Source organism: Lathamus discolor, chromosome 10, assembly GCF_037157495.1.
Source record: "Lathamus discolor isolate bLatDis1 chromosome 10, bLatDis1.hap1, whole genome shotgun sequence".
In the NCBI taxonomy this organism is placed as follows: Eukaryota; Metazoa; Chordata; class Aves; order Psittaciformes; family Psittacidae; genus Lathamus; species Lathamus discolor.
In genome coordinates this window covers 1,836,666-1,859,134 of record NC_088893.1, presented here as the reverse complement: position 1 = coordinate 1,859,134, position 22,469 = coordinate 1,836,666, and positions in this window count along the sequence as shown.

Below are 22,469 nucleotides of genomic sequence, written 5' to 3'. Positions count from 1 at the left end.
TCGCTCCAGGCAAGCTTCACTACTTTGGCTGCTGCTTTCCCTTTATTCTGCTGCTCCTCTTTCTACCTTCCTACTCTGTACCTACCTGTTTGGCTTTAACCCCTCCTCAACCCTGGAAGGTAATCTCCACATTTTACTAACTGTGACGTTCAAAAGATTTCCTCTTTATAGGGAAAGGCTGTTTCCACGGAAGAGCTCAAGCTACAGGGTGACTTTACTGCCTTGGGCTATTTTTCCACCTTGTCTTTAGAGAGACACATTAGTGTCTTTAGAAAGGCACATTTTGTCATCTTCTCCTACAGAAATTACCCTTTTTCATAACTCACAATGTTTCCCACTTGGCTTGAAACCTTCATACCAGGATTACTTAATAATCATGTTTTCAGTTAGCTTCCACTTAGGTAGAAGGTCAACACTTTAAAGTCAAGAGCCAGTTTCTGCATCCAAGGGAAAGTTCTTTCATATAAGGAGAACTCTATCATGTAATGCTGTAAAGCTTCACAGAAACAGAAGCTTCTCTACATGCCATGGTCCCTGCTGCTGGAGCTCTGGTATGGGGAATTCCCACCATCTCCTCTATACGGCATACCACTGAAACGCACCCTCAGATGGGGCACAAATGGTGTAGTTCAGCCTGAATCTATTGACAATTAGAGCAACAAACTGAAAAGCCTGAAGAAAATTTACTGGCAAACAAAATCATATAATTTCTAAAAGCAACTGGGTACATTTCTTGCACAGATGGCTTTCTTTACAACTTAGTTTCTCTCACCTGATTGCATGATTCATTAAGTAGAATCACTAGTGAGATATTGCACAGCTATTCTTTCAATGCTAAATTAGGAACAGAGATATTCTGGGTATAACTATAACAAAATAAGCAAATGCATGGAAGACCTTTTAATTTTTTTATAATATTTTATTATTTTAAAATGCCTACTGTACTATGTTTTCTTGCTGCATGAGAAGCATGCAGTGGTACCCCTAATGTAGATGGAAGATTCTATTATGCCTTGAAAGAAATATTTCTTTCATCAGGACTAGTAGTAAAATAAGCTCCTCTGTAAAATTTTATAGATTATAAAATCTTATACCCATACAGATACAACGTCATATTTTACCAAACTACTATTATAATGCTGTTATAACATTATAACAAAATTATTATAAGAGTGTTGAGTTTTCTCTTAGCTTCATTTAAATGAGTTTAGATATATTGATCTAAACTGATATTTGATTTTGCTGATACCAAAGATTTGATTCTTATAGTGTGCTTGAAAGGTGATCATGAAATTTCCCTCCTACCATTTACAAGTTTTCATGGTATTCTTAGAAATTTTATTGCCAAGTTCTTAACAACAGTCATAATTCAGAAAGTGTATTTTTTTAATATAAATGATGTGTACACGTAAATATATTGCCTGCAGTATTTCCTGTGCAAATTTTACATTGAGAGCTCCTGCCTGTTTTCTCCTTGCTGTCTTAATTGCAATTAACATTTTGTAACTATTATTTCCAAAGTACAGAAAAGTATCTAATGTCTTTGCAATTATCTTTTTATATCTTTCAAACCGTTGCCAGAAACCAGATTAAATCTTTTTAGGTGTTTGCTTCATGCTTCCATGGTATACAAACCAACATGACTCAGAGTCCAATAGAGACACTTATCACTCAACACGGAAATGCACCAAATGCCAACTAGAGGACGTGTTGAATATTTACTGTCCATTGAAGCAAGGTTATTTACTGATCCATGAAGCAAGGTTATTTACTGTTCCATGATGTAGAAGAGATATGCTTTTGTTTGACTAGGAGTTACTTAAATATCTATAAATAAGACATATTTACTTTAATTGGAAGTAGTCCAGACTAACTCTTACTTAAGATGAATTCTGAAGTTAAAGACTAAGCTTGCCTGGGTCCATAAAACAGGAGCAACCTGAAGATTTTCACCTATGAAAAACTGTTCAGATAAATTCCTATCACACATATATTCACATAGGGACTATTTAAGTAAAAAAGGCAAATGTAGTGTATGGAACCCTACCATACTGTTGGTATTAATTTAGCCAATGAGGAAGAGGAACACACAGATTTCCGACAGAGTCTAAGTGAAGTAGGCTGGGCATTTTTCTCTTTATTCTTCAGGTTGACATACTTTTCTAAGAGTTGTAGAGTTTGGATGTGAATAATGAATACTTACATTTATATTTTAATTTTTTCCTCACTTAGTGTAATTTAAGCTAACTGAATAACAAGGTATTCCTCAATTAGATTTTGGGGATTTATTTTTTTAACTGGAACAGCTTGCTTACTTGTGCAACCTGCACCATATAAAACAGGCAGTAGGGTGGGCTATTTGAGCTGAATAAGCAAGGTCAGGAACTGGAAATTCATGAGTCCATACTGAAGTGTCTTCTAGTGACTCTTAGTGATGAGGAGTGCAATAGCAGCAGGGAGATGCACCCAGAAGACATCTGATTATAAAAAAAAAAAAAAAAAAGCATCACATTTTTCTTCTGGTTAGGTTTCTTTTTACACATCCCAATTTTGAGTGGTTATTAATTAGCTGGCTTCTAATCTCAACTGACAAAAAAGTGACGAGCAAAAAAGTCCTTATAATCACGTATAATATACAGTCATGTATTCCAAGAGTAAAGAGCTACTTATGAGAAGATAGATAGAAATTTTGAATACCTGTTTCCTCCACTCTATACTTGTTTTCTGAACCTAAAAATTAGTAATCTTGGCAACTAGAGTGTCATATTTATATCTATTATTTTATTTAGTAGAGAACACTACCTCTTAATGCTGTTGAGATCTTGATTCCAATCCATCCTTTGCCAATTAAATTATAAATATTAGCAGCATAAACCCAACCTCCATTATATCTTCTTTAGTATGATTATAGCACTAAATTGTTCTCCACTTTTAAGGACAGAACCTGTACAAGCTGAATTTTGAATTATCATGTGATACATTCCTCTGATTTGAGTTTTTCACAGCCATAGAGTTATTCAGTTTTATATAAAAATTACTTTTTAACCTCACCAATTACCAGCATTACTAATTATATTAATCTCAAATTGTATATCCAGGTGCTGTACAAGGTAGCCCATTGTTTTATTGGCTAGGAAAATGGGACACAAAGAAAGGGATGTGAAAGCCCAAGGTCAGCAACAGCACCAATAAAAGAAACTGCATCTCCTAAATTACAACAGAGTTTTAGATTAAGGAGGACATGTCCTCCTCTCAGTCCAAAATTTTCACTATTTGCCTGTTAATGTCTCAGGCCTTCACAAAGAACCTTAGAGGGGAGAATAATATGTTCAGAGCAATATAAGGATTGCAACTTAAGAAGTTTCTTACCAAAATAGAAGCTGAGGGATAGGGTCTGACCTCCTTGGCTGAATTTCTTTTGCAGTCACATGAAGGATGCTTTCCTAAGTAAGGAAGGCAATCTGTATCAGGAGGTATCAAGATATCATCACTAGGTTATTTTTGGTTTAAGGCCTTTTAATCTGAAATTGCAATATATATACATAGCTAAAATTGCAAAACAAATCAATTTTCCATCAGGAAAAGTAGTACTATGACTAACTTAAGAACTCAATAAAATAAAGAGGGGGTTTTCTGCTCCCTCTAAGAAATAAAAGGAATCCTCATATTGTATGATGGCACTCCATGGAGCAATGGAGCAACTGCTGAAAAGGCTGAGTAGCTCTAAGACTACTTTTGCTGTCAAAGAAAAATTTGTTTTTACCATGGGAAACTAATGCCTAAAAAATTTACCATTGCAAAAGAACACTCAAGTCAAAACATTTTAGACCAGGTAACCCAAGCAAAATGAAATGAACACATCCAGAGGAATGAAGTTTATCATGCTGGTTTTCATAGCAACCTCAGAGGAATCAAAGTACCCTGCCTTAAGGTTTTGCAGTGGTAGAGCTGACACCCATTTATTTAATAACAAAGCAAAACAAACTATCTTCAAGCCAGTGAGGAAAACACCTAACTTAGCAAATATTAGAGATATCAGTAAGCTTTAGAAGAATAACTAGCACGTGCAGCACAGCCGCCAAAGAGGCAAAGGGTAGAGTGCCAAAAGCAACACAGAGGAACAAGCAGCTTTATTTGTCAAACAAAACTTCTATGGATAGTGAGAAGACAAAATGCATTATTTCTTCTTGATCTATGCCACAACATATTTTTTTCCACTAGTCACAACTACACAGATACGAAATTGTTTGTATTGTCCTTAGTGGTTTCCAAATCCCACTCCTAAATCTATTCAATTGAATTTCCAGGATATCTGCTACTGTACCACTTGCTTGCCAGGAGCTAATGAGTAAAGTAATAGAACTTTTTATTCCCTATTTTTGTGAAGTGAAATCCATAAGCACTACAGTACAGTCTATTTCTGGGCTTTACAACTTTTCACAACTATGACTATCTCCTGATTTGTACACTTGCTCCTACTACCTGTCATCTAGCACCTCAGATTAGAAAAATCCACGCCCCTATACATAACTGGGGCTTAAAGCAAGAACACATTTATTTGTGTAGAGAATTAACCAGTTGGGGTGATCCAGTAACACATGGGAGCACTTGCACATAGATGTATCAGCATCTTCCTTCTTTCCTTCCAATGCTGCCATGAAATTCTATGTTCCCTGATGTTCTATGTTATTAACACAGGGTTAGACACCAACAAAGGACCCACATAAAGTATTGTTGTGTGAATACGTTACAAGTAAAATATGAATAATGACTAGAGTCTTATCTTGTAGAGTTGCTGTCCTGACGTTCAATCTGTGGCAATTCCACGGTAGTTTGGAGTTTTTTAAAAGGTCTTTGAATAAGGTTTGAGAAACATTTCTCTGTTCTTCCATGAAGTAGTCCCACTGGGAAGACTACTATGTAGATTGAGTCTCAATACTAAAATCATGTTAATACACTCTCTTACTATCTTCTGGTCTACTAAACCAAAAGAGTCTTATGCCTTACAATATAAAAAAGAAAAGTTAAGTGTTGCAACCTTTTCTTCTTAACCTAAGCTGGCTGAAAATACTGATGTGGATATAAATACCTTGAAAAGGAGAAGGCACTGAAACAAAAACTGTCATTCAGCAATCACTTAGCAGGAGGGCACAATCATTTACTGTGCTGAGAAAAACAAAGCTGTAGCTGATGACCGCTATTTTGAGTGTGGCATAGGCAAGATCCAAATGGCTTGGTCTCTTCAAGAAGGCAATTTAAAGAAATTAAAGTGCCTTTTTTTTTTTCTTCTAATGCCTTATCACATGATCACATGTGTGGTTTTATGATCAGAGAGAAGTTGAGGAGGGATTTTTAGGACTGTAGTTTTGGTCTCATGATTTATTTCACCACTGTCCTACCTTGTAGCACTCAAATTTCATCTTCTATCCTTTTCTTCATGAAATGGATTCCTCACTCCTAGAAGTGGAAGTCCAGTATTAGATAAACCTTGTCTAATGCATATTTAGACCAAAACCCCAGTCAAAATGAAAAAAAAAAAAAAATCTATTTCTAGATTGGAACATTTTTGAAGCTTCTATGACATCTCATTAACCAGTTAATTCTCTATAACCACTTGAAAATTAAATTATGTTTTTGAGAAGAAACACTTCAATTGCTTAAGCTTCTGTCTAGTGACATAAATTGCACATCTTTAATTATGGGGTATTAATTCTTCCATCTATCTTATTTAACTCAAGATATGGCCTAGCCTCTCCACACTATTTAGCACCTTGCATTTCATACTTCATCTTCATCACACTGGACATCAGTTCCTTATTACTGCTGAAGTTTTTTAGGTGAAAATTTTTCACCATTAGCTTCACATTCTCATCCCCATCACAAATTACTCTGTACTTTTTTCTTGATCATCAACAGCAGCCTAATGAATTTCTGCTAGTAACAGAAACTATGACTCCCTTGAGAACCTGGCAACTAGAATATGGCCTTCAGTTGCAACTCTCCTTGGTGATCAATTATTTCATTGTTTTCTTTTATAGTTTTTTTTTAATCTTTATCCTTTAAAAAGCATAGTCATACCTCTCCAAAAATCAATATTCAATTTAATCCTTTCATTGCACATCAGGCCACATGATATAGAGAGAATTTTTCTTTTGCTCCTGAAAACCTTCTTTTTAAATCATGTTCATTCTATAAAGTCACTTTTCTCTAATTCCTTTCTTATCTCTCAATGTTTTATATTTTTTGTAAACTTTTTGGATTCATTTTTGGTTTTTTGTTGAACATTTTTACGAATGATGTGCTCATTCACAGCTGAACTGAATTCCTTCCACTTCCAGGGAAAAAAACAACCAAAAAAACACAACAAAATTAATATAAAATATTAGCCCTTTATCTACATGTTTGGGAAAAAAAAAAAACAAACAAAAAAAAAACCAGGTCAGACTCAGAAGTGTTTTCGGTGAAATAACATGAATAATGTTAGAGGAGTTGAAAATTATTTTTTTTCAAGGAGGACTAATTTTCATGTGCCAAGTTATTTCATGGTACATGGTAGAAGTCACCACTTCACTATAATGAAAGCCCCTTGGTGAGGAATTTTTATTTATAGAACAATAGTCACAGAACCATATAGAATTTCACAGCTCAGTGATTACCATCTATTCCAGTCTCATGAGAGAAAAACATCAAGAGTTAAAATAGCAGCCTCTGAAGCTATGGCAGTTGAAGTTGCTGTGGTGTCAAACACATGAAAATTCAGCCTCAGTAGGAAGGAGATGGGCAAATTAGTAAATTCTGTTGTAGTAAAACTATGATTCTCTCAACAAGTGCAGCTGTAAAGCACAGAAGAAATCTAGTTTTGGAGATAAAATATGACCTTATAAACTAATATCATATGTGATCATCACTAATCCCAACTATCTAAGTCCTGAGTTGTTTAGTAGTTTTATTTGCTTCCTACTGTCAGGTGCTTTTCTTCATGGGCTGTACTTCTTTTTTTGGGGAGAGGGGAAAGTGTGTTGGGGTTTTTGTTTGTTTGTTTAGTTAGGCTTTTACTTATCAACAAATTAAAACTGCAGAGCTAGGTAGAACCTAAAGACATTTCTATGCAGATCTCTCACAGTCTAACCAGCCTACAAGATGCATGTACTCTTAGCACAGGTCACCTAAATGAGCTGCACACAGCTCCCAGAGACAGAACTTTTTCTTCTGTAGCTTTTGTCACAGGAAAAACAATAATGAGAATATAGATATTTAAATATTTTTCCTATTAAACACACTGTGCAAAAGCATTCATGTAATTAATAACAAAAATCAACAGCTATGAAGCTCTTGCTATGAACCACTGATTTGTCTTTGTTGTGTTACTAAGTGAAGTACCTGCAAACTTTCTAAATGCTAAGCAAACACAAAAAGCCATATTCTACTGGAAAGAAAGCAAATAAGAAAAAATACTATGCATGAAAGCACAGAACAATTAAAAAACTCTCTGGAAGGTGAAGCTCCCGAGACAGAGAAGACAGCAGGAAAGATTTTAACAAAGTGCATCACACTAAGTTTGAGCCAAACCTGGAATTACAGAAAGAGATAAATAACTCAGAATGCTGAAATTCACAGGAAAGTTACTAATTTAGCTTGAATCAGCCACATGAGAACTAATAAGCAATGACCAGGTGGAGATGGGATATTTAGCAGTGGTCACCAGTGGATCAATTAGAAAACAACCAAAGACTGACTTATCTCTTCCTAAGCTAAGAATTACAAGGGTCGCTTACCCTATTGCTTGCTCAGAAGACGGAGGAATCATGTAGCCTGATGCACTGACAGTACCCTGAGGAAGTAAAACTACGATTGCACTTGTACATGGGTTTAACTCAACTCAGAATTTGAGAAGCTAAAGGCAGATATTACAACTCTGAATCTATTGTTGCAATATGTATTAAACAAGTAAAATAAATGCATAGCACATTTCTACTTAGACAAAACTGGCTGAGAAAGGTCACTTATCCTGACTACAGCTCACTGCCCCTGTTTGTGAGACCATGCAGTAGAAGGGATCCATAAATTAGAATTAAAACCAGACAGAAAACAAAACCCATTAATAAAACCAAGAAAGTACTAATAAGAACAATTTTTATTTCTCTGAATTTTCCCATATAAGTTACTATAATTTAGTCAAAACTTCTATTCTAGAAAATGCCTATTTCTATTTGCTTCTATTTAGAGTTTTTATTAGCCTCCACTATTAATTTCTGCTATTTGAGAGATTGTCCAATAAATAGCTATATAAGTAATAGGTGTCACAAGAATGCCTGAAAACAGTTATGTCAAAGTCAAAAGCCCTCACAAATCCCACCTACCCTAGGAAAGTGTAAGAAGCCCTTAAGATGAGTGTAAGTAGAGACAAATTAAAGTAATTTCACTGTCAATACAGACAATGTAGCACCTTCCACATCCTGAAAAAGCAAAAGTTACTAACCCACAATTTCCCAAATTCATAGAAATAAAGAAGTTCTTTAGTGCTAAAAAAATAAATATATATTTATAAGAAAAAATAAAATAAGCCACTGGTACACCTGTCAATTCATGTAACGAATTGATTTACTATATCAGGAAGCAGATGGACTGATACCAGCAAGATACCAGAATCCTTTATGTTTAAGTATCTGTGTACTGTCAAGCTGTCAGTAACAGATTTATTTTCTTTAAAACAACATTGTACTGAATTTGAACATTTCTCAATAATATGTTTGAAAAGGACATAGACTTCTCAATACATAAGTTGTCTTTCTAACAGAAGGGATAGATAGTTTTTATGGACCTTTAATGTAGTGCCAGACCCCCAAAGTTGTGAAGGTTATTCCACACTGTGAAAGCAGAAAATGAAAGAATCTATAATGCTGGAAGGAAAAAAAAAAAAAGAAGAAAATAAATAAAAACATTGGTTGGACAGGTTGGGTGACATTGTTTAGCATGAGGTTTCCCTGCCCAGTGCAGGGGGTGTGGAACTAGATGATCTTAAGGTCCTTTCCAACTATTCTATGATTCTGTGATTCTGAGGTGAGTAGCTCGGGAGAGGACGCCTTCAGCACCGGAGCTGGGGAGAGATCAGCGTCCAGGAGCCTCAACCCAGAGCGGCGACAGCCACCGAGGGAGCCTCGAGTCCTCGACAGGACCTGCCCAGGAGCCGGCAGCTCCGCTGAGGCGAGCAGGGACTCACAGGGGGCGGAGCCAGGAGCAGCGGCACCAGCCCCGAGGGGTTAAAAACCTGCCCCAGGGAGCGCGGCGAGCAGAGCGGGTCGAGGCAGTTTGCGCGGGCCGGCGAGCGGGCAGGCGAGCACCCGTCGTATGGCCAGGGCCCGCTCTGGGAGCTCCGCTCTGGCTGCCCCGGCGGTGCCCAGCGTAGGCACCCAGACAGAGCCGATGAGAGGGGAGGCTGCAGTGCAGAGCTCGGGGTGTAGAGGGTGCCTGCACTGCTCTGGTGAGGGAAAGGTGCACAACGGGCAGGGCTGCACTCGGTGCTCCCTGGTGCAGGTCCTCCTGCAGCAGGTGGCTGAGCTGCGGAATGCTATTAGCGGGCTGCAAGGTGTCAGGGTAGCTGAGAGGAAGCAGGGCTGCTTGCTCCAGCCCCATACTGTGCAGGGGCCTCAAGCTTCCCCTCCAGCTCACGAAGGAAAGAAGGAGGCCACCAACCCGGGAAATTGGGAATTAGTGACAAAGAAAAATGACAAAAGAAGGAGGAAAAGGACAATTAAAGGCAAGGGGCTTCCTCCTAAATCTGTTGTCCCCACGCAGAACCGCTTTGCTGATCTGCAGGAGGCTAACGAGGAAACACACTTGGACCACAAACAGCCGGATTATGCACAGGTAAAGATCTCTACTGGTGCTACAAAGAAAAAGCGGCGGGTCGTAGTAATAGGGGACTCTACTTTGAAAGAGATGGAAGCACTCGTCTGTCGGCCTGACCCCGTCTCGAGTGAAGTGTGCTGCCTACCAGGGGCACAGATCAGGGATGTTACAGAGGCTGCCTGCTCTAGTAATTTCCACGGACTATTACCCACTCCTGGTGATCCATGTGGGTGCTAGGGATATAGATAGTAGTAGACTGGAGACCATAAAGAAAGACTACAGAGCCCTGGGTGAGATGGTTAGAGGCTCCGGTGCTCAGATAATCTTTTCATCAATTCTCCAGGACACAGGGGAGGACCAAGAAAAAGCTAGGAGGATTGGCCAGGTTAATAAATGGCTAAAAGGGTGGTGTCATAGTCAGGGGTTTGGGTGTCTTGAACATGGGACCGAAGTTTGTAGGCCAGGTCTACTGGGGGCTGATGGAGCTGCTCTGGTAAAGAAGGGGAAGAGCAGTTTTGGTAGGATGCTTGCCAGACTGGTCAAGGAGGCTTTAAACTAGATGTGTTGGGGGAGGGGGGCATCATTCCATCCCAACACAGCCAGTCAGTTGCCAACACCGATAATAAATGCTCGGAACAATGTACATACATTCCTGCTGCTCCAGCCAACGAGCCGGCATCAATTGGAGCTCATCTCAGATGCCTCTATACAAAAGCCTGTAGCATGGGGAACAAACAAGGAATTAGAGATATGCGCACGTCTACAGGGGTATGATATAATAGGCATCACAGAAACATGGTGGGATGGCTCCTGTGACTGGAGTGTTGGAATGGAAGGTTACAGGCTCTTTGGAAAAGACAGGCCCGGCAGGTGGGGAGGGGGAGTTGCCCTTTATGTTAGGGATAGGCTGGAGAGTATGGAACTCTGGGGGCAGGTGAGCAGTTTACAGAGAGTTTGTGGGTCAGGGTTAAAGGGAAAACAGCTGCGGGAGACATTACTGTGGGAATCTGTTACAGACGACCTGATCAAGGAGAACCTGTGGATGAAGCACTCTACAGACAGATAGGAAAAGCCTCACACTCACAGGCCCTTGTCCTCATGGGGGGTTTCAACCACCCTGACATCTGTTGGAACGATGGCACTGCACGGCGCAAGCAATCCAGGAGGTTTCTTGATTGTGTGGAAGACAACTTCCTTCTGCAAGTAATAGAGGAGCAGACAAGGAGAGCTGCCATGCTTGACCTTGTGCTCACCAAGAGGTAAGGGCTTGTAGAGAATGTGGTACTCCAGGGCAGCCTTGGATGCAGTGATCATGAGATGGTCGAATTTGAGATCCCCAGGACAGTGAGAAGAGCGTGTAGCAAGCTCACTGCCCTGGACTTCAAAAGAGCAGACTTTGGCCTCTTCAGGAGCCTGCTTAGTAAGGTTCCATGGGATATAGCCCTGGAGGGCAGAGGGGCCCAAGACAGCTGGTTGATATTCAAAGATCAGCTGCTACAAGCTGAAGAGTGCTGCATCCCAACTAGAAGGAAGTGCAGCAGAAGGGCCAGGAGACCTCCTTGGATGGATAAGGAGCTGCTGAGGAATATTCAAAGGAAAAAAGAGGCTTATATAAAATGGAAGCAAGGACAGGCGGCCTGGGTAGAGTACAGGGATGTTGTCCGGGAAGCTAGGGACCAAGTTAGGAAGGCTAAGGCCCAGTTAGAATTAAACCTAGCCAGGGATGTGAAAGATAACAGGAAGGGATTCTACAGGTACGTAGTTGACTAGGGACAACATAGGCCCCCTAAGGATGCTTTCGGGAGAACTGGCTACACAGGATTTAGAGAAGGCTGAGGTTCTGATTTACTTCTTTGCCTTGGTCTTCACTGGCAAAGGCTCTGTCTGCACCACCCAGTTCTTAGAAGGTAAATGCAGGGACTGTGAGGATGAAGACCTTGGGCCCACTGTAGGAGAGGATCTGGTTCGAGAACATCTTAAAAATCTGAACACGCACAAGTCCATGGGACCTGATGAAATCCACCCGCGGGTCCTGAAGGAGCTGGCGAATGAAGTTGCTAAGCCACTGGCCATCATATTTGAAAAATCATGGCAGTCAGGTGAAGTTCCCAACAACTGGAAAAAGGGAAATATAACCCCCATTTTCAAAAAGGGGAAAATAGAAGACCTCGGGAATTACAGACCAGTCAGTCTCACCTCTGTGCCTGACAAAATCTTGGAGCACATTCTCCTGGAAGGCATACACATGAAAAACAACAAGGTGCTTGGTGACAGCCAGCATGGCTTCACTAAGGGGAAATCCTGCCTGACTAATCTGGTGGCCTTCTATGATGGGGCTACAGACCTGTTGGACAGGGGTAAAACAGTTGATGTCATCTACCTGGTACTTGTGCAAAGCGTTCGGCACTGTCCCATACAACATCCTTTTCTCTAAATTGGAGAGATATCAATTTGATGGATGGACCACTCGGTGGATAAAGAACTGGCTGGATGGCCGCACACAAAGAGTTGTGATCAGTGGCTCGATGTCCAGCTGGAGACCGATGACGAGTGGCGTCCCTCAGGGATCGGTGTTGGGACCGGTCTTGTTTAACATCTTCATTGCTGACATGGACAGTGGGATTGAGTGCGCCCTCAGCAAGTTTGCTGATGACACCAAGCTGCGTGGTCCGGTTGATATGCTGGAGGGAAGGGACGCCATCCAGAGGGACTTTGACACGCTTGTGAGGTGGGCTGATGCCAACCTCATGAAGTTCAACCATGACAAGTGCAAGGTCCTACACCTGGGTTGGAGCAATCCCAGGCACAGCTACAGACTGGGCAAAGAAGAGATTCAGAGCAGTCCTGCGGAGAAGCACTTTGGGGTGCTGGTCGATGAGAAAATGAACATTAGCTGGTTTCAATGTGCTCTCACAGTCCAGAAAGCCAACCGTATCCTGGGCTGCATCAAAAGCAGCGTGACCAGCAGGTCGAAAGAGGTGATCCTGCTCCTCTACTCTGCTCTTGTGAGACCTCACCTGGAGTATTGTGTGCAGTTCTGGTGTCCTCAACATAAAAAGGACATAGAACTGCTGGAACAAGTCCAGAGGAGGGCCACGAGGATGATCAGGGGACTGGAGCACCTCCCATATGAAGATAGGCTGAGAAAGTTGGGGCTGTTCAGCCTGGAGAAGAGAAGGCTGTGTGGAGACCTCATGGCAGCCTTCCAGTACCTGAAGGGGGCCTATAGGGATGCTGGGAAGGGACTCTTTGTCTGGGACTGTAGTGACAGGACGAGGGGTAACGGGTTAAAACTTAAACAGGGGAAGTTTAGATTGGATCTAAGGAGGAAATTCTTTCCTGTTAGGGTGGTGAGGCACTGGAATGGGTTGCCCAGGGAGGTTGTGAGTGCTCCATCCCTGGCAGTGTTCAAGGGCACGTTGGATGAAGCCTTGTGTGGGATGGTTTAGTGTGAGGTGTCCCTGCCCATGGCAGGGGGGTTGGAACTAGATGATCTTGAGGTCTTTTCCAACCCTAACTATTCTATGATTCTATGATTCAAACCACCTTTTCTGTGTGACATTGGCAGGTTTCTATTGTCATTGCAATTGTCATTAGGGAAAAAATACACATTTAGGCTAGATTGGTATTCTCCTTAGCTCTGAAATAGCTTTATTAGAAAAAATCAGCAGCTAAACAGACACAGTTGCTTGCCAAACCTATTTGCCTGAATGGGTTATGTCTGATGAAGAACCGTAGTAGTTATGAGTTTGAAAACTTCTGAGGTGAAAAACTTGAACTTGTTAATTCCTAAACCAGTAATGTAGTGGGGAAAAGAATGCTAAAAGGATGAGGTGCTTTATGAAAAAGGTAAATCAAATGTACTCCTTATTTGCACTTAGAAGAAAGAAAGAAACCTGCAAAACTATGCCTAATAAATAAAATTGAAATGATCATATAAGAAATTAAGTACCTCGAATTTGACTCATGCTTCAAACAGCTTGAAAGAAAAATCAGAAGTATAATCAAATTCCACTACTTAATTTCTAAACATTTGCAATGCTTCAGAGATTACAAAACTTCATTGATCCCTTCAGCTTCAGTGTTTTTCTCCTTTTAGTTATAGTTTTCAGTTGTAAGTCATCTGTGAATTTTTAACACAAAGAAATCAACTTTGTGAAACCAAATTTGAGCACAACATGCCTCTTTTTTCAATTTAAAAGATACTAATTTGCCTTTGCAATTTGTTCTGAACTGTGTCTCTACCAGTTGAGTCACAGAATCCTCTAGTTCTGACTCAGTTCCAAATTCTAAGCATTCTATACTCTACCAGCACAAGTGAAAAGATGGACAGGCAGACTGCTGCTGCTTTGATTCTCTCCAAAAAAGTTTTTTAATTTGTCTTTTGCTGTATTGTCTATTCTGAAGATGTAGAGGGAACATTACACAATTTCTTTGAATTTATTTAGCTAAAATTTCAATGAAACAAAAAAAAACCTTCCTACTTGAAATTATTTCACTACAAAAGCAATAATATTCAAATAACATAATTTTGCTGAACATCACTAGATCTCCCCAGTACTAGCTAAAAAGAAGTTCTACAGCTGTCCACAAACTAATGCTAATATATAGTAATTGTAAATCAGTAAGCACTCCACATGACTTATTCTTAGACTACTTAACAGTTCAACGTAAAGCACATAAGAATTTTGCTAAATAGGTAAGAATGCACAGTAACACCAAGCTTCCAGAATATTCAAAATACTGTACATAAAAAATAAAAGAATAATAAATCCCAATCTATGTATTTTTAAGAAAAATGAGACAGTATCAAGAGTAATGGTATTCTGGACACCTCTGCCTATTTGATCTAGAAATGAAAGCAAAAATACGAAAATAGGGTTATAATTTACAGAAATTCCCATATGATTCATTTATTTGGAACAAACAAATTATCCTGCTAAAGGGAAATTCCCATCCCAAAGTTCCCATAGATAATGTAGCGTTTTTAATTCATTTTAATATCTCTCAGTGGTATTTTAAATTACTTAAAGAATGATCTGTGGAGCCTGTATTTCTTTAGATATGTTTTATGCCCAAGATGAAAGGTTTTTTTACAATTGCAGGTGAAGTCCATAAAACCAATAGGTAGAATAAATACTCTGGAATTTTGTGTTTTTTTTTTCTCTCTTATAGTTATAGGCACACTAAGAAAGCCAATTTCTACAGTTTTAAGTCACCTAGACAGCTTACAAATTAAATAAAGATAGATTCTCTGTGTGTTTATTCACCAAGACATGTGAGCCTTAAACTTTTGTGTAGCATTTATGGACAACAGCAACAACAAACCATATGAAGTCATAAACCTTACAAACTAAAATAATAAGATTATTTTGTAGTTACAAAGTAAAATAAAAAACAAGTCCACAATATCATTAGGTATCATTAGGCAATTTATTCTAAAGAAACCTTCTAGTATTCTGCATTCCATTCCATTCTGCTGCTGGAGAGAAGAGCATGAAGCAGTACATCACATTCAATGAATAAGGCTCCCTACAGAGAACAATCATCCATGAGAAGAATAATCTCAAATTATAAAAATCTCCCAAATTATAGCAGCGTGCACACTTCAACATCACCAAATGAGAAAGAAAACAACAAAAGCATCTTAATTGCATTATAGGGTGCCTTCAGAAAATAATATTTCACATCACAAAATAACAAACAAAAATAACCTTTTTCCCAGTGTTTGTTGTTTTCTCCATACCTTGGTACATGGTACCTTATATGATACCTGCAACAGGTCTTGTACTTTAGGCTAGAAGAAGAGATTTTCATGGCTATTTTTGCTGTACCAACAAATTAATTATTCCTACCAGACTATAATAATAACCTTTCACAGTTTCTGTGACATACAACCACATCCTGAAAGCTGCATTTCCCTGAGGCTTATTGGAAGGTAACAGAAAGGAGAAGGACAATAGTGTTACATAATAAAACCAGAAACAAGTGCGCCTGTTACCTAGAATTTCAGGAGCGAGCTTCCTATCATGTCATCTTAATTTTTCATAGACAATTTGACAGGTTCCCTCTCACCATAATTCAAATCGAAGATGTTAATACCAGGAAAAGCTACTTAGTCAGCAATAACTTGTAAACAAGCACTAGAACTGATTATTTTAAAGCTTCACTGAATGTGATATCTAAGCTTTTACGAAAATGAAAGCAAAACTTAAATTTTTTACCTGAATTCAAGATAGTGAAGTTAAAATTGATGATTACTTCCTAATTAAAATACTAGATAATTACTTCCTAATTAAAATATTAGATAGCACTGACACCTGGGGTTAACTTTCAACTAGTTCTCGTTATACAAGAAAGTAACACTGGCAAATACAAAGTATCAGACATGAAGAATACTTTGTATCCAAAGTACTTTTGTATTTGAAGTATACAAAATCACACTTTATAAAATAACAGAATTTAACACTCTGTTAAACTGTGGCATGCAGCATGAGCAACTGGCTCCTGCCTCTCCCCAGACTGATGTGCATGCAATGGCCTTGCAGGGATGACATTGCAGAACAGAATGCTGAAGCTGTTACCCTGAGCCCATTATTATCACACAAGAAGGGAGAATGGACAGACGATTACAATAAGTTTGATGGTATTAAAACATTCAGAAGAAAAATTTCACTGCTTAATGATATGATACAACCATATTAATATTTACAGAAGAGGTTCTGTTACATTAAAAGCTGAATAGCCACAAAGATTATATACTCCTGCTCTGCCCAGAAGATCCTGATTCAGTCTTTCATATATACAATATTGGAAGTAGAGATTCAGCTATCAGACACACCCGTGAAAACTACTGATCTTGATGATAACTAACAGGTCCAATTAAGTTTCTGCTCCAGTTCTACAACAGGCTCATAAAAAGGAACATAGGGTTGCAACAAAGCAGCTCATTCTGTCCAGCTACATAAAGTTACGAGTTCTAATTTGCCAGCTCCACAGTCTTAGTATAAAGATAAGACAGAGAGGAAAACTGTCATTATCACTACAAGCTCAGTTAATGGCTGCTTGTGTTTGAAACAGCATTTGCACAAACATATCTGAAGGCAGTGTTCATGGCCATAGTAGAGGACAGTGCTGGTAAGAGAGGTCTACTTCGGATACAAAGAAAATAGTATAACTACATCTACTTTATCAAGGACTTTCAAACCAGAAGAAACATTAAACTCGACAGGTAAAACACAAAATAGTGAATTCTACCTTCTCATCTGATTTATAGGTGGGGAATATGGAACACAGCTGTGACATTTGGTTTGCAGTGCTCCTGATGAAACATATTTTCCATATGAAGAAGCATATTATAGAAGGAGGACTGGTGCCAGTAAGTGCTTTGTCTTCTTTGATTAAGTATGAAAGAGGCCTTCAATTCTAAATCAGGAAGCCACTCCCTCATCTAATTTCCACAAACTTGGAATAGGCTCAGAGTGCACTAAAAATGCACATTCCCCATATGGCATCACTCCATGAGGCATCCTGCTTGCGTAAGAATAAAACTTTCCTTGTTGCTGCAGAAAATGTAATTCTCCATTGGAGGAGAAGACCTTGTGTTGTGAAAGTAAAAATACAGTATGACAGAAAAAACAGTATAGCTACATAGTAGTCCTTACTCACTTGCTTTAACTTATGTGGCCATATAAGCTAAAGACTATAGCCCTCACAGACAATCTCAAAGGTTAATTGGAATGAGAATGGAATGCAGTACAGAGCATTATTTTTTTTTTTTGTAGTTTTATTTTTCCTCTACGACAATAGAAATGACATTTTTAGCTTCTCTTTGCATCTAATGAATACATCAGGACATTCCAGGAACAAACCAGAGTACTGGTTTTCATAGCTGTGTTCACTCAACTTTTGTTTATTCAATTGAATATAGCTGGGGAGTTTGTATTCAGTGTGACATATTTACTGACATTGGTACACAGGATACTCTAGAAGATGTTAAGTGCTGAAATAAAGCAGCTGCTTTATTTCAGCACTCACCATGTGTAACACATTTCAAAGGCACACACAGTGCACAAACAGAAGTGTACAGATAAAAATCTCCAACTATTTTCACGTGTTGGAGAAGCTGATTGTATTCTCTGTCAGAGTAAATCAATATTTATATCATCTAAGAAATATGACTAATACTAGCATTTACTGAATAAGAAATGATTTCAGATCAAATTTAATAAAAGTAACACAAATCAGATAATAAACACAGGGTAAACAAAAGATACTTTTATTTCCTTTAGGCTTCTGCAATCAAGAGATAGATTTCTAAGTCACTGAAGATGTTCTGTGTTCTCTAGGATGTTCAAAACTTAATCACCATGTATTATTCTTCCCCTCAGAACATTTACAAGTATAAGGCAAATACATGTATGGACTGGAGCTAGAAAATGACTTACATAAAAAAGCAGATGCTGGGAAACAAAGACATTCATGGTTTGAAGATTTGGATTCACTATTCTCACTAAAGGACCTTGACATACTGTGATTTTCATCACTTGTGCCTCTCAAGTCCATTGTATTTAAAGATGACAGTACATAGTGTGTATGGGAAAGTTAGTCTCAGTAGATGTACAAACAGCCAATCAAATCTGCAGACAGCAGATATTTTTGGATGCTATCACACTACAGTGTCAGAAATTGTGCAAAATTCTGTAACTGTTGTACACATCCTTCACTTGGCATGCCTTTCTCTTTCTTCCCTGACTGCCCCTCCCGTGGAGACCAAGGTTCTACGCAATTATATTTCTACTGCTTTTCAACTCAGTGTACTACTTTGCAGCTAAATATGCAAAACTCTTAGCTGAATAAAAACATTCTTGAGTAGCCATGTTTCCTTCTGTAGTCTAGGTAGTTGTTGGCATGTGTACTTAGTCCAAAAAATTTGCCAATCTGATGAAATGGACCCTTTTCTACTGAGAAAATTAAAAGACAACTTTAGGATATGCCACTTTTTGACAAGATATTTGATGCTTCTATACAACTTCTCCAGCTGAATGAAGCCATCTTCTGTACACCATCCAAATCTCACATGACTCACTGCCACATAACAAGCATCACAGCTTCCAACACTTCTGATACAGCAGAGAACATGATCCCACATCAACTCTGTTCACAACTCTGGATGTTTTGACTACAGCGGTTTCCAGCCCTCAAAGTCTTGGCCTACTTACAGGCTCCACAAGTAAGTCTACTGGTGGATGAAGACTCCTTTGTAACCATATAACTGTGAAGAGTCTTAAAACAATAATTACTATGTGAGAAGATTAGGCCCTAAAAGCAACCCTCTTGAAGTTCAAATTGAATCCCAGTGCTTACTGTAAGGTCACATATTAGATTATCCAGCCTGCTGTGTAGAAAATGCATCCTAATTTGACACTTATTGTAACCAAAGAGGTGTCAGACAGTGCTCCCAAGAGAGGCTTTTGTTGCAGTTGATGGCAATTTGTCTCAAACTTGACAGAAATTTCCCTGCATAACTGTGGGTTTGGGCTTTTTTGTTTGGTTGGTTTTGGTTTTGTTTTTTTCTCTATTATGCCACAATTCAAGTCAGTTTATATTCTCAGTCACTCTTACATGCCTAAAAGCTACAAAGATTTTCCTTTCAAATGTCGCCCAAGATCTAGTAAGCAATAGAACCATGATTATTTTTGTATATTTTTTTTAATGTTACTTAAAACCTTCACTGTACTTTGGAAGTTTTCTCCATATAAGATCCAGTAATGTTCAGTTAAAGAAAATCAAACACGGCTTTAACATCCATAGCCAGCAGAACTCCCACTGCTTTTATAGCACTTACTGTACACATGGAGAAAAGAAAAATAAATCTGATATTAGTCAGGTCCTGCGGGATTTGAGAGAGAAAACAATTTCTTAAAACATCTGGTGGTACATATAAGTGGAAAGTTGATACAAGTACTCACTCAGAATATTTCAGTCAATGCAGCTTTCAACAGAAATGCCAAATGGGACCAATACTTCACCTCCTTTCATGGTGACCACTGTTTTGTATTACACTTGATGAACATAACAGAACACATTTTGGTAAATGTCCTACATCACTGTAAAGACCCCAGAATATTAAACTTCTAAGAGAAAATTTAAGACCTCACTTTGAGTGTTGTGTACAGTTCTGGTGTCCTCAACATAAAAAGGACATGGAATTGTTGGAACAAGTCCAGAGGAGGGCCATGAGAATGATCAGGGGACTGGAGCACCTCCCGTATGAAGACAGGCTGAGAAAGTTGGGGCTGTTCAGCCTGGAGAAGAGAAGGCTGCGTGGAGACCTCAGAGCAGCCTTCCAGTATCTGAAGGGGGCCTATAGGGATGCTGGGGAGGAACTCTTCATCAGGGACTGTAGTGACAGGACTAAGGGTGATGGGTTAAAACTTAAACAGGGGAAGTTTAGATTGAATATAAGGAAGAAGTTCTTTAAGGGCGGTGAGGTACTGGAATGAGCTGCCGAAGGAAGCTGTGAATGCTCCATCCCTGGCAATGCTCAATGCCAGGTTGGACAAAGCCTTGTACAACACAGTTTAATGTGAGATGTCCCTGCCCATGGCAAGGGACTTGCCAAGGAACTTGATGATCTTGAGGTCATTTCCAAGCCTAACTACTCTATGATTCTTTTTAATTGAGAGAACTACAGCAAGAAATCAGAGTCCACTATCCAGGGGAGGAACAGTATTTCACCAAAAAGAAATGAAAGCAAACTCAGAAATTAAATGTCTAACACCATAAGAGGGGACACCTGTATAGTCATGACCCTGATTTCTTGCAGCATCTGAAACAGGTGAGTTAATAATGATCATGACAAATGTCACTAAAAGAAAGTGGAAAGATTTGGTTTTAAATCTTTAATAATTAAAAGAACACATGAGCTAGATGAAAAAGTACATCTCACTGCTTGTTCATTTCAGGTAAATTCCTTAATCAGCACTTACTTCCAGTATCCTCCTCACTACTGAGTACAAGATTAGATGCAAAACTTTGTACTTCGTCCTTCAAATCTTCCATAAACATTGACCATTAATTAGCCTGCTCCAATACCTCCTTATTTCCAAAATATACAATGGTATTCTTTTTCAGTTTGGTGCTTCCTTTCAAAATACAATGTAGATTCTGCCTCATTTTCCAAATAGTCAGTCTTCACTCTATACATCCATCGTTTTATGACTTCCTTTCAAGCTGTCTCTTTCTCTTACATACAATACATTTCTATGTAGACAGCATACTAACAGCATTTAGTTTTTTATGTGTGCCTCAGTACACTCCACACTCTCTTCTACTATGTTCTTGTTCCTTTTATATATATAAAAACATATCTTTGGACTTTCTGTGTAGCAAAACTACTAGTAACATCCTTAGTTTTCTTATTTCTTTTTTGGAAAATCAATTGATTTACACACTTTCTTGATCAGCTATGCTGGTCTTTTACACACTACCAAGAAGCACACACGTAGTCCAATCAGACTTGATTACTATCTGAATAAGACACTGCACAGTTTATTTATTATTAGTTTTTCTGCTGGATATTTCCTCACGTATTACTGTGCCCTACTTAATAATTTCTCCCTTTTTAACCCTTTTAACCTATCTCCAACCTACAGCTGCAGCTCTCCTCAGCAGAAATTCCAGCACCTCCTGCTGTGTTGGATGTCATTTCCTCAAGTTCTGTAGCTTTGGTAATAAAACCTACAATGCAGTTTACTTAGACTGCCAACCTATGTTATCATGGACCAGCACAGTACTGAGAAGAAGCTCAATAAATGATACAGTTGTGGGATTCATTACAAAGTCAGATGAGCTCTTTGTCATTTAAGTAGATAGGAGAGCCTGACATTAAAAAACGGTTCATTAAAAGTGAATTTGAGCCTCAGTATTCACTGTACCAAAACATCTGGAGACAGTCTAATTTATACTGAAATGCCTTAGAAAATATTTGAGCTTCTAACTAAGCACAGAGGATTTGGTAAGTAAAAGGCTGCCATTTTTGTATCACTATCCACTTTAGAAGAATTTATTTTTATGAATGCACACAGTACCCTCCCATCAGTGGAGAAACTTTGGACCAAGTATCATGGGCCATTCATATTGAGATCTATTATTTCAGAAAATATTGAAAACTCTTTGCTTTGGCAAATTGTCCTGGAAAATAGTCAGTTAAGTATGTAAGCTCCTGTGTATTCTTATTTTACACATTCACCACTTTTCTCTAGATACAAAAATAAAAAGGCAAAGTCAGGGACTAAGAGAAGCCAAAGACATCCACATGGTCTGGATGGTAGAAACCAGATGATAGCTGGACCATGGAAGTACCTTTCCTAGTCTTTGCAGAGCAAACATAAAGGAGAAATTTGTTCTAAATAAAATACAGTTTTATTGTTTTTGTCTGTTCTGAAAGGATGATGTTACTTATATAATGTTCTTCATTCTTGAACCTCACATTTCATTATTACTTGGTAACTTCTTGGATCATTAGGACTACAGAAAGATCAGATAAAGGAAAAACTTTAAACACTTCAGTAAATAGATCACAATCTAGCACAAAGAACCCTTATAGACTGGCAATC